Source organism: Maylandia zebra, linkage group LG23 (genome assembly GCF_041146795.1).
Source record: "Maylandia zebra isolate NMK-2024a linkage group LG23, Mzebra_GT3a, whole genome shotgun sequence".
Taxonomy (NCBI): domain Eukaryota; kingdom Metazoa; phylum Chordata; class Actinopteri; order Cichliformes; family Cichlidae; genus Maylandia; species Maylandia zebra.
This window is the reverse complement of record NC_135188.1, coordinates 49339744-49351434: the sequence shown is the minus strand read 5'-3', so window position 1 is coordinate 49351434 and position 11691 is coordinate 49339744.

Here is an 11691-nt window from a genome sequence, read left to right as displayed (position 1 = left end):
TTGGAGCCACAATAGAGAAGGCCCTGTCCCCTCTGAGCTTCCTCCTGGATCTCGGTACCTCCAGGAGCAGCTGGTCAGCTGACCTGAGAGACCGACAGGGTATGTGGGGATGAAGAAGCTCAGAGAGGTAAGGCGGGGCAAGACTGTGTAGGCATTTAAAAACAAACATAAGAATTTTAAAATGAACTCTAAAAGACACAGGCAGCCAGTGCAGAGAGGCCAGCACGGGGGTTATATGCTCTCTTTTTCGAGTTCCTGTTAGGAGTCGTGCAGCCGCATTTTGAACCAGCTGCAGACGTGAGAGCAATGACTGACTGACCCCCACATAAAGTGAGTTACAGTCGTCCAGGCGGGAAGAAATAAAAGCATGGATCACTGTTTCAAGGTGCTGCCTCGAAAGAAAAGATTTTAGTCTTGCCAGTCACCTTAAATGATAAAAACTGGACTTCACCACTGCTCTGATTTGGTTGTCCAATTTAAAATCACTGTCCAACTTAAAACCAAGGTCAGTAACAACAGATTTAAAATAGACTTCCAGGGATCCTAAAACAACAGAGGAGGACTCACAGGGACCACTGGGTCCAAACACCAACACTTCTGTTTTCTTTTTATTAAAATTTAAAAAGTTTCGAGCCAACCAAGCTTTAATGTCATCTAGACATGTCAAGAGAGGTTTTATGGAGATGCCATCCTTGCGTTTTAGTGTCAAATAAATTTGGCAGTCATCGGCATAACAGTGAAATGAGACCCCATGCCTTCTAAGGATAGAACCCAGAGGCAGTAGATACAGAGAAAAGAGCAGTGGCCCTAAAATTGAGCCCTGTGGGACACCACATGACAGAGGAGCAGAAGACGATTCGTAACCGAGAAGGCTGACAGAGAAAGTTCTATCTGACAAATAAGACCTAAACCAATTGAGTGCAGTGCCACCAATACCCACTACATCATGTAATCGAGAAATTAAAATATTGTGGTCTACTGTGTCAAAGGCAGCAGTTAGCTCAAGCAAGACAAGAACAACATGGTTACCAGAATCACATGCCAGAAGGATGTCATTAAAAACCCTTAGTAATGCAGATTCTGTGCTGTGAAGGGTTTTAAAACCTGACTGAAAAACCTCAAAGATGCCATTACCATCTAGAAAATCTTTCAGTTGACTAAAAACAATTTTCTCTAAAACCTTGGAGACTAAAGGCAGCTTGGAAATAGGCCTATAGTTCGCTAAAACTGTGTGATCAAGGCCAGGTTTCTTAAGCAGTGGCTGTACTACTGCATGTTTGAAATTTGCAGGAACCACACCAGAAGACAGACTGCTGTTAATAATGTCAAGGACATGTATACTAGGAAAAATTTCTTTAAAGAATTGTGGAGGGACAGGATCCCGAGGGGAACCTGTGGGCTTAATATGGCGAACCACATCCTCTAAAGAGGAGAGCGTCACAAGCTCAAACTGAGTGAAAACAGCAGCACAAGGGACAGAGACAGAGGGGTCAGAGTCAGGAGCTGTGATAAGAGCCCTGATGGTGACAACCTTTTCAATAAAAAAGTTCAGAAAATCATTGCAAATCTCAGGAGAAACTTCCAAACAGACATTCAAAGGAGTATTAAGAACAGTGTCAATGGTCCTAAATAACACACGTGGGTTATGACAGTTGGAAGAAATAATATTTGCAAAATATTCCCTTTTTGCCTCTTTAACAGTGTTCTGGTAGCGATGCCAGCAGTCTTTGAGAATTTGAAATGATACATGCAGTTTATCCTTTTTCCACCTCCGTTCTGCTCGACGACATTCCCTCTTAACAGCACGACTGCTCTCATTAAACCAAAGCTCAGGTTTAGCCTTAAGCTGCCTGGTTTTTAAAGGAGCCACAGAGTCCATGATTTTTTGACAGCAAGAATTAAACCAGGAATGTAGGTCTTCTGTGTCAGAGGAGACAAAGTCAGAAGGGCCGCCGAGCTGATTAAAAGCAGCAGAAAACTGCGCAGCAGTGGCGGGGTTAATAACCCGACAGCACCGAGTAGCAGCGCCAGGTTTAACTGCGGTATATGTCAAACCAACGTTGAATAACACAGGCATATGATCTGAGAGTGCACAGTCACAAATCTCCAAGTCAGTGACAGGCAGACCATATGACAGAACAAGGTCCAGTGTGTGTCCGTGCTCATGTGTAGGGCCACGTACGGACTGTACCAGGCTAAAAGAGTCAATAAGGCTTAAAAATTCCTTTACCAGTGGCTTATCAGGACAGCATACATGTATATTAAAATCTCCAACAATAAGAACACTATCATAGTTGGGCATAATCCCAGCTAAAAAATCAGAAAAGTCGTTTATGAAGTTCTTATTGTATTTCGGGGGGCGATAGATGACAGCGCAGAAAACCGGGTTTGTACGACTCACCTCAAATGAGGTAAGTTCAAAGCTGGAGAACGAAGGCTGTAGAAAACACTGCTTACATTTAAAATCCTTTTTGTAAACAGTCACTGTGCCTCCACCTCTGCCTGACGTCCGTGGCGAGTTAAAATAGCAACAATCCACAGGTAAAAGTTCAGATAGAACACTGGACTCACCAACACTCAGCCACGTCTCAGTCACACACAGAAAATCCAGATCACGGGAACTGAAGAAGTCCCGAAGAATAAAAGTTTTGTTTAAAAGTGATCTGGCGTTCACCAGGCCAATCCTAGCTGGAGCTGGAGTTGGAGCTCGGGGTTCAGGAGGTCCAGAAACCCGCCGCAGCGATCTCAGGTTCCGATAATGTTGACAGCGGAGGTTTAGCCTGGGAGGGCATGGGCAGCGAGGCCGAGGAGCATCATCATCAAAGCCGACCACAGGCACCAAACAGGCATCAACAGGATCCAGAAAACGCCGATATGCAAACAGCCTTGGCAAGAATCCATGCACTGGTCGGAAAACAGCAGAATAATTCTTTAGGTAAACCTTTAGCTTCACCAGGCGACCGCTTCGTTTACCCCGGCGACGAGGACGCTTTCGACGGGAAGGTAGCGTGGGAACCCGGTACAGGTAACCCGGGGTTTCCGATGCAAATGGGGGCAGGGGTTGCTGCCCACCAGCTCCAAAGGACACAATATTTTGGACCACAGGTTTGAGGTCCAATAGTGTCTGGCGATCATACCTCAGCAGAGACTTTGTTTCGTGGATGACACAAATTAGAAATAACATAAACAGGAACAAACATGACAGTGACAGACGAGCAGCCACACACACCGGCGCCATCTTGCCTATATCATGCAATTTCCTTATATGCCAGTAGCATATAAGGAAATTAGGTCCAACTTTGTAACAAATTTAGCTGACTCAACACTACGAATCCTCCCCCTCCTTCCTGGAATAAGGTAAGTCCAGAGACCAAGACTTCAACAGAACACCATTTTCAACTAAATACCTTACTGGGTCTTTAGATCCATCCCTCTACAACAGAAGAAAAACAAGACGCCAGTGAAGGATCACTCTGCTGTGGTTTGATCAACGTTTCACGTCTATTCACGTTCAAATTCAAATTTATGTCTGCAGGAATAACTTCAGAAACATCACATCTGATCATTTTTACAGAATTACTGGGTGACACAAAAGAGTCTTTTTCATCAAGTGTAGCCATAAATGATCCAGACAAATCCACAATTTCATCCATTTTATGAGCTTGTGCGCGTGTAATTGTGCATGCAAGAAACACATCTGAAGATAGTGCACCAGTCAACGAAACAAACCAGCATAAGATGAATGGCAAAAACTGTGGATCAACGTCAGCTTTTGATTTTTCCTCAGCATCAACATGCACATTCAGCGGAGAAGCTGCCGGAGAAGCCCACACTGGCAGAGCTTTAGTGGCTTGAGCTTCCTTTCTCTTTAATGCTGGACATGCAGCGTTCAAATGTCCTCACGACAGTAAAAACAGACATGATCATTTGACTTAACAGCAGAGGATGATAAAATTTTTCAGAGAGGTTTTGGTGATTTTTTTTTGTTCAGATGAAATTTCTTGAAAGAGCATTTCAAGAAATTTCATTTCATTGAATTCTTTGAACGAAACACACTTTTATGAGTTAAAACAAACTCATCAGTCAAAAGTGCAGCATTAGTGAGGGAGGACACCTTTTGTTAACATAAATGAGTCACAATGCGTCAAATGCTTTTTGTATGATACGTTTTAACTTTACATAGGATAAGATAAGATAAGACTTTATTGATCCCACAACGGGGAAATTTTTGCGTCACCTCAGCTCAGGTACAGATATATGAAGGAAATACAAAAATACAATTAAGTACAATCAATGAAAAAAAGTAAGATAATACACTATATACAATGGTAGCACACACAGTATGTGATTATGGATATAGTTGGAAATATGGAAGACATAAACTATATAGCTTGGAAGGTCATGGAAGGTCCATTATGCATGAAGTGGTGACCGTGGATGTTCACAGTGTCCAGTGACTTATGACATCGTGATTGAGGAGTTATAGAGTCTAACTGCTGTTGGGATGAATGATCTGTAAAAGCGCTCCTTCCTGCAGCAAGGGTGTTTCAGTCTCTGACTAAAGGAGCTGCTCAGCCCACTCACAGACTCATGCAGTGGGTGATGTGGGTTGTTCATGATGGATGTCAGCTTTACTAACATCCTCCCCTCACCAACCACCTCCACAGACTCCAGGGGACATCCCAGCACGGAGCTAGACCTCCGCACCAGTTTGTCAATCCTGCTCCTGTCCCTGTCCGTGCATCCACTCCCCCAGCAGGGCACTGCATAGAAAAGGGCAGATGCTACCACAGTGTCATAGTATGTCCTTAACAGAGTCCTGCAGACTCCGAAGGACCTCAGTCTCCTCAGCAGGTGGAGTCGACTCTGGCCCTACAGGACGTCTGTATTTGTTGTCCAGTCCAGTTTCTTGTTGAGGTGAACACCCAGGTACTTATAAGAGTCCACTATCTCAGTGTCTTTCCCTTGGATGTTCACCGGTGTTGTAGGGGGTGACTTCCTCCTGAAGTCTATGATCATCTCCTTTGTCTTGCCGGCGTTGATTTGGAGTACGTTGGTCTCACACCAGCCAACAAAGTCACTGATGACCCGCCTGTATTCCTGATCATTCCCGTCTGATACGCATCCAATGATGGCTGTATCATCTGAGAACTTCTGTAGATGGCAATCGTCCGAATTATAACAGAAGTCTGAAGTGTGAAGGCTGAACAGAAATGGTGAACCGTGCCCTGTGGTGCCCCCGTGCTGCCCCCGTGCTGCCCACCAGTGGCCGAAGGTGGTGCAGGATGAGCCTTTCCATGGTCTTCATCAGATGAGAAGTCAAGGCAACAGGCCTGAAGTGGTTGGGCTCCCTGGGGTGTGCGATTTTTGGCACCGGAACCACACAGGAAGTCTTCCACAGTTCAGGAACCCTCTCCAGGCTCAGGCTCAGGTTGAAGATGTACAGGCCCACCTGACAGAGCTGGTCTGCACAGTCCCTGAGCAGTCTGGAGCAGATTCCATCCGGACCTGCTGCCTTCCTTGCCTTCGTCCTCTTGAGCTGATTTCTCACCTGATCAGCTGTGAAGTAGATGTGAGGCTGGGCTGGAGTGGGGGGTGGGGCTCGCTTTGTTGTGGATAGATGTGTGGATAGGGGTGAAGCAGGGTTGTGGTGAGAGGAGAGCTCAGGTGACAATGGCATTGCACCGGGAGGGGGCGGCGGCAAACGGAGGGGGGTTAATGGAACCTGGGGGGTGGGAGAGGTGATCAGTGGGCCATTGTCAAAACTGTTAAAAAACAGATTCAAGACGTTAGCCCACCCCCGGCCAGAAGACTCCGCGGCTCCTCCATTGTCCTGGAAGTGTCCAGAGATTTGTTTCATGTTCCTCCAGACGTCTCTGACGTTTTTCTGTTGGAGTTGGTTTTCCATCTTCCTCCTGAAGCGCTCCTTGCCTTCTTGGATCTTGTATTTAAGATCCTTTTGGACTTTCTTAAGTTGAATGACATGAATAACACCATTTATTAAACAGAACTCTTTTCTCTTGCATCTCAATGAAGGTCAGGTTAGCAGTTTGCTCATGTTGATCACTTTATTTCAGTCAGGGTCACTTTAAATCACTCATACTGCAAACTAAAGCTGCTACGTTTGTCATTTTAAAGCACTTCAAAGTCACTTTAAATCTCAATTGTAAATTTTAGACTGTTACTAAACCATTTTTTCCTTCAAAGTGTATATTTACTCCCCTTACCTCAGTCTCAAAGAGTATATATATTTATTCTTACTCTTCTTATATTTATTGTTGTTCTTTTGCACTGAATGGAACTGGAGCCTCGTCGTCTCCTCTCTCTAATTACTGAACTGTATATAGCAGAGATGACAATAAAGTTTACTTTGAATTTTAACGTGACTTTGAGCTGAGAAATTTGTGCTTGGTGGTGTTGATGAAACTGCAGGTGAGCCCTTTTCAAGTTCAAGAGCTCTGATATCAGTCGGTATAGCTCCATCTATCACTGCCACCATCCTCCTCTGCTTGTCCATCACTACAATGTTCAGTTGGTTAGCCATCACCAGTGTGTCACAATATTTATTATGTTTTTATTATGTCATACAACAACAAAGACCTATAAAATCGAGTCAGGTTGGATATTTGGGTAATTCTCACAACATTAGTGACAATTTTATAAGCTTTATTTGGCTGTGCAACAAACGCTGTTGCCAGTAGATGTCAGCCATGAGTGAAGTGAATGAATAGAATAGAATAGAATAGAATAGAATAGAATAGCCCTTTATTGTCATTGTACATGTACAATGAAATTTTGAGTGCTCCACACCAACTGTGCAGAAATAACAAGCAGGAGAAATATCTGCAGGCAGGAGTAAGGCACACATTAGAAGAACAGGTTGGAAGTAGTGCAGGGCTTGAGTGGAGTCTGTCTTTGAGTGGCCTGAGTGATGATGGTTTCTCCGAAACACACAAACAGGAAAACGGGGAATCAGGACTGGAGTCGAGAAAACAAAACACAACACACGGACACAACGGGCAGGTCGACCGGCGAGGACTGCCAGACCATGACAGTGCCTCATATTCATCATGGAGTCGGAAGGGAGAGAGGATGCTCTGCCTATTCCTGATAAAAAATTAAATGTTATGTTTTTATTTTACTAGTTCATAAACAATTCTGCCCCCAGGTCCAAAACGTACATAAATACACTATAGACATACGTTATAATATATCTCAATGTACCTGTCCACTGGTTAATTACAAAAGCAAGAGGAAGCAGAGACCTCACCACACAAGCACACTCCCAACCTACTATGAGAGTGTGCACGTTGTTATATATAAAAGGTTTTTTTAGTCTGTTATTTTTACAAATGTCAAGAAGTCAAAGGAGACCACAGCATGGCACATGTTTAAACAAAAAAGGTTTATGCATTAAAATGATTTTTTAATCAAACAGACACCACAACAATGGCCCGGTATCACACAATTACATGATCTTAAACTGAAGCTGTCAAATCATCATGAAGCAGTTTAATTCAAGCTGCTTTTCATATTTTTGCCCAGCAGATGTCACCAAAGAGACTGTGTTAAAAGTAGAGTATTGAACCTTTTTCAATACAAGCTTCAATGCTCGAGAAAAACTTAATTTGGCCATCACTACTGAAAGCTGTTCAAAAGGACCTAAGAACAACTGAAACAAAAACCAAAGGCTTGGTCGACGGCCATTCTTCTTACAGGGTCACCTTGAACAATCCCTCACCTGCATCAACCCAGGTGTATAAAGCTTAAGCTCCTCCCCAGAAAAAACTGTGTGTCACAAACCGGGCCGCACGGCCATGACAAAAAACCCAGACATGATTAGGAAGGTTTCCAGACTACTTTATTTATTTATTAATAAATAAAACAGAAGAAAACCTACTGTCAAAAAACACAAACTGTGGTGTGTGTAGTCAGTACCATCAGCAGAGTGAGGGAGTGCATGGGTGGGAAAATGGCGCATGTAATGGTGTAAAAAGCCAAACCAAACGCCTGGTGGCATTTGGTTTGGCTTTCCCCGAAAAAAAATGAGCCCAACACAGCTATTTAAGGCTTTTTATGGAGCCTTGGCTCACTGGCCCAGGTGTTGCCAGTGTCACTGATTGTAAACGCAAACTCCGCCTCTCCAACACCTGCAAACAAGACACACATAAGCCAAAAGGGTCGTCACATATGCAAGCAGTTATTAGTTAAGTTACATATCAAATACTTTTGCACACTAGCATCTATTTACCCCTTCTGAGGCTTTTACACAAAAACACCAATACACAATTTTGTTAACACGATTCAAGAGACAATTAAAAAAAAAACTCTGATAAACTTTGTTGTTTTTTCCCTCTTTCTTCCATAACTGGTAAGCTCCAAATTTGCACTCCTATAAAAAGGCTTGGAATCTGCCACTTCCTGTTTGACTCTTTGCAATAAGTGGAATGAGTCCTTGATCAGTGATCAAAGCCCACTGATCAATAACCATGAGTCCCATTCACAGAGAGTTGGGGAATGGCTGCAATCACAGCATTGTAAGATGGGGTCAGATGTACCCTTAAGCCCCCCTCCTCAACTCAGAGATGGTCTTTCCCTTTTCACGTAAACGGAGAAACCAGTGAGTGGACAGAAGTGGACAGTTCTTTGGTAGCTAGCTCGTCTTGGATTTACAGTACTTGCTTAAAGATGCAGTCCCACCACCTCTCTTACCACTTCTATGAACCGAAATGTTTTGTAATTACTGAATGCATGTTTTTGATACCATCTCTTCTCTTTATTGCACCTGCATGCATAAAAGCCTCAGTACAAAATTAAAGCATGATCATTACCTTTTCCTTGTGTTATTTCTCATTGTGTTTGAAGCACAATTGAAAACAATAATGTTGTGGTGTAAACCAACACCAAAGAAGAGGTGAGGTGGTTCTTGGGGCTGGCTGGCTATTATCACCAGTTCAGCTTTGCCAAGCTGACCAGCCTGGCATAGATTAGTATGGGAACCCTAAGATCAGTAATGAAGCATGGAGACAAGTGCCTGTGATCAGCTGACCTGTGCTGATATTCTTTCTGGATTTTGCCACACAGCATTCAGCAATACATAAATGAGTCATCACGACTGCTAGACATGTGGAAATCACTGAGTTAATCTAATCAGCAAAACTTTAACTTGATGTCTGCTACTATTGATGTAACCCAACTTTGACCATGAACGTCACAACTGCTCTGTAGCAATTCAGCTTCAAAATGCAAACTAACCAGTGGAGCCTGCACTAAACTGTTTAGGAGGTTCATGCAACCTTAAGACATCAATTTGTTTTGGAAGGATGTTTCCCCACATGAAAAGAGAACTTCAGCAGCTACGTATAGATCCAATGTCTGTTTAAAAACCTCTAAAATTAATGGGGACATTACATGTGAGCTTTTGTTTTCAATTGGTACTGAAGGAAAAGCAGGGAGGTGCCTTAATTAGAAGTTTTGTGCAGATATTTACATGATGCTACATGTGTACAGATGTGTTTTGTGACCAAATGATGTAGATCTGTCTTTTATTGTTTCACATGGATAAAAATCCACTAAACAAATAACTGTCCTCGATACGTTAAGAAGGAAATGCAACAATGATGCAGTAGAATTTAGAGATTCACTCTAACATGTATCCTGTCAAGTGAAAGCCTCGATACTAGCTCAACGTTACCCATGAAAGGGTTAGCTTGGAGCTAGCAATGCACTGTTTTAATGACATGGCAATCTTTTCATTTTGTAAAATAGTAAACAGCATGCAGAGCACTTAAAAGATGTTCTTCCTCACACACTCACTTGGTTGAAGCAGCATTTTCCACTGTAAAAACACAGAGACTTTGGTAAACCAGTAATAACATGAATTCATTACATTAACTGTCACTGGTGACTGCCTACAGCCAGCTTTACTAGTGTCTGTTTAGCATGACTTGTCTTTCATACCTGGTTCGGTCCAGCCATGCTTTAGATGTGGTTTAAACAAGTGTTTAACTGACAATTTCTATTTACGTATTGACGTTTAAATCCATAGGCGTCTATATTTCTAATGTGTTCAGTGACACATGTATTAGCTGCCATACTCGTGTAAAGAAGTTCTTTCATGCTACACCAACTGGTTAAATGTCTGTTTATTATGAGAGATAAGAAACGTGCTGATTGCTGTTCCTCTCTATGGTGCAAATGAAATGGCTTTGAGACTGACATAACTTTAACAGGCTGATGGGGTATGTCATGCTGCCAGGTGGGCAGGCAAGGCTGAAATACTAGTTTGTCAATGTGATACATGGAGAAAGCAGTGACATGGGAGTTTCAAATGTGTCTACTAAAAATAGAATAGAATAGAATTCAACTTTATTGTCATTGCACATGCACAGGTACAGGGCAACGAAATGTAAGTATATTACAGAAATGGGTCTATTATGGTATGTTATAATGTACACGGTATGAAGTATGTTGTGAATATTCTATAACTATAAGTATGTACAGGCTGTAGTGAGTACAAGCTATGTACAGGATATGAACAGGATATAAATATGAAAAACTATACAGAATATGAAATAAATAACTTTACAGAATCTGAGATATACAGCTATACAGAAATGGGAACTATGCAAGTTGTAAACAGTTGTAGGATTAAAGATTATCGAATGTACAGAATGATTATTTACACAGAGCTATACAGTAGTGCAGTTAAGATAAGTGAGGGTGTGGATAGTTTCTACAGAGGCTATATAAAGTGCTAGTGGTTGTGAGTGGTGGTTCACTCCATGTTATTATTGTGTGTTTGAGGGTACAGTTGTCCATTGTGGGTGTGTGTATGTTCAGTCCATGAGTTTAACGTGGGTCAGATGTCAGGAGGCAGAGTTCAGGAGTCTGACAGCTGTGGGGAAGAAGCTGTTCCGGTACCTGGTGGTCTTAGTCCGGAGGCTCCTGTAGCGCCTCCCAGAGGGCAGGAGGGTGAAGAGTCCATGTGATGGGTGACTGGGGTCTTTGATGATTTTCCCAGCCCTTTTCAGACACCGCTTCCTGTAGATGTCTTTTATGGCAGGAAGTGGTGCTCCGGCGATGCGCTGGGCAGTTTTCACAACCCTCTGCAACGCCTTCCGGTCCGAGGCAGAGCAGTTCCCGTACCAGACTGTTATACAGTTGGTCAGGATGCTCTCGATGGTGCAGCGATAGAAGTTCACCAGGATGTCTGAGGACAGGTGGTTCTTCCTCAGAGTCCTCAAGAAGAAGAGGCGCTGGTGAGCCTTCTTGACCAGCTTGGAGCAGTTGGTCGTCCAGGTGAGATCCTCGGAGATGTGGACTCCCAGGAACTTGAAGCTGCTCACACGCTCCACAGCCGTCCCCTTAATGTGGATGGGTGGATGTGGGTCAGCATTCCTCCTGTAGTCCACGATGAGCTCCTTGGTCTTCTCGGTGTTAAGCAGCAGGTTGTTTGTGTCGCACCACTCAGCCAGACGATCCACCTCCTCCCTGTAGGCGGCCTCATCATTGTCACTGATGAGGCCAAATCTTGAATGAGTTTGAATCTCAGTGACCTCAAGGTCAGAAGTTGAGTTTTCTGAAACTCTTGTGATCATTTACAGGGATCTGATAAGCAGAAGGCATCCCAGGTGTGTTTATGTTGCAAATCTAGATCAGCTCTTACTGTTTATAGTTCTCTGTAATCAC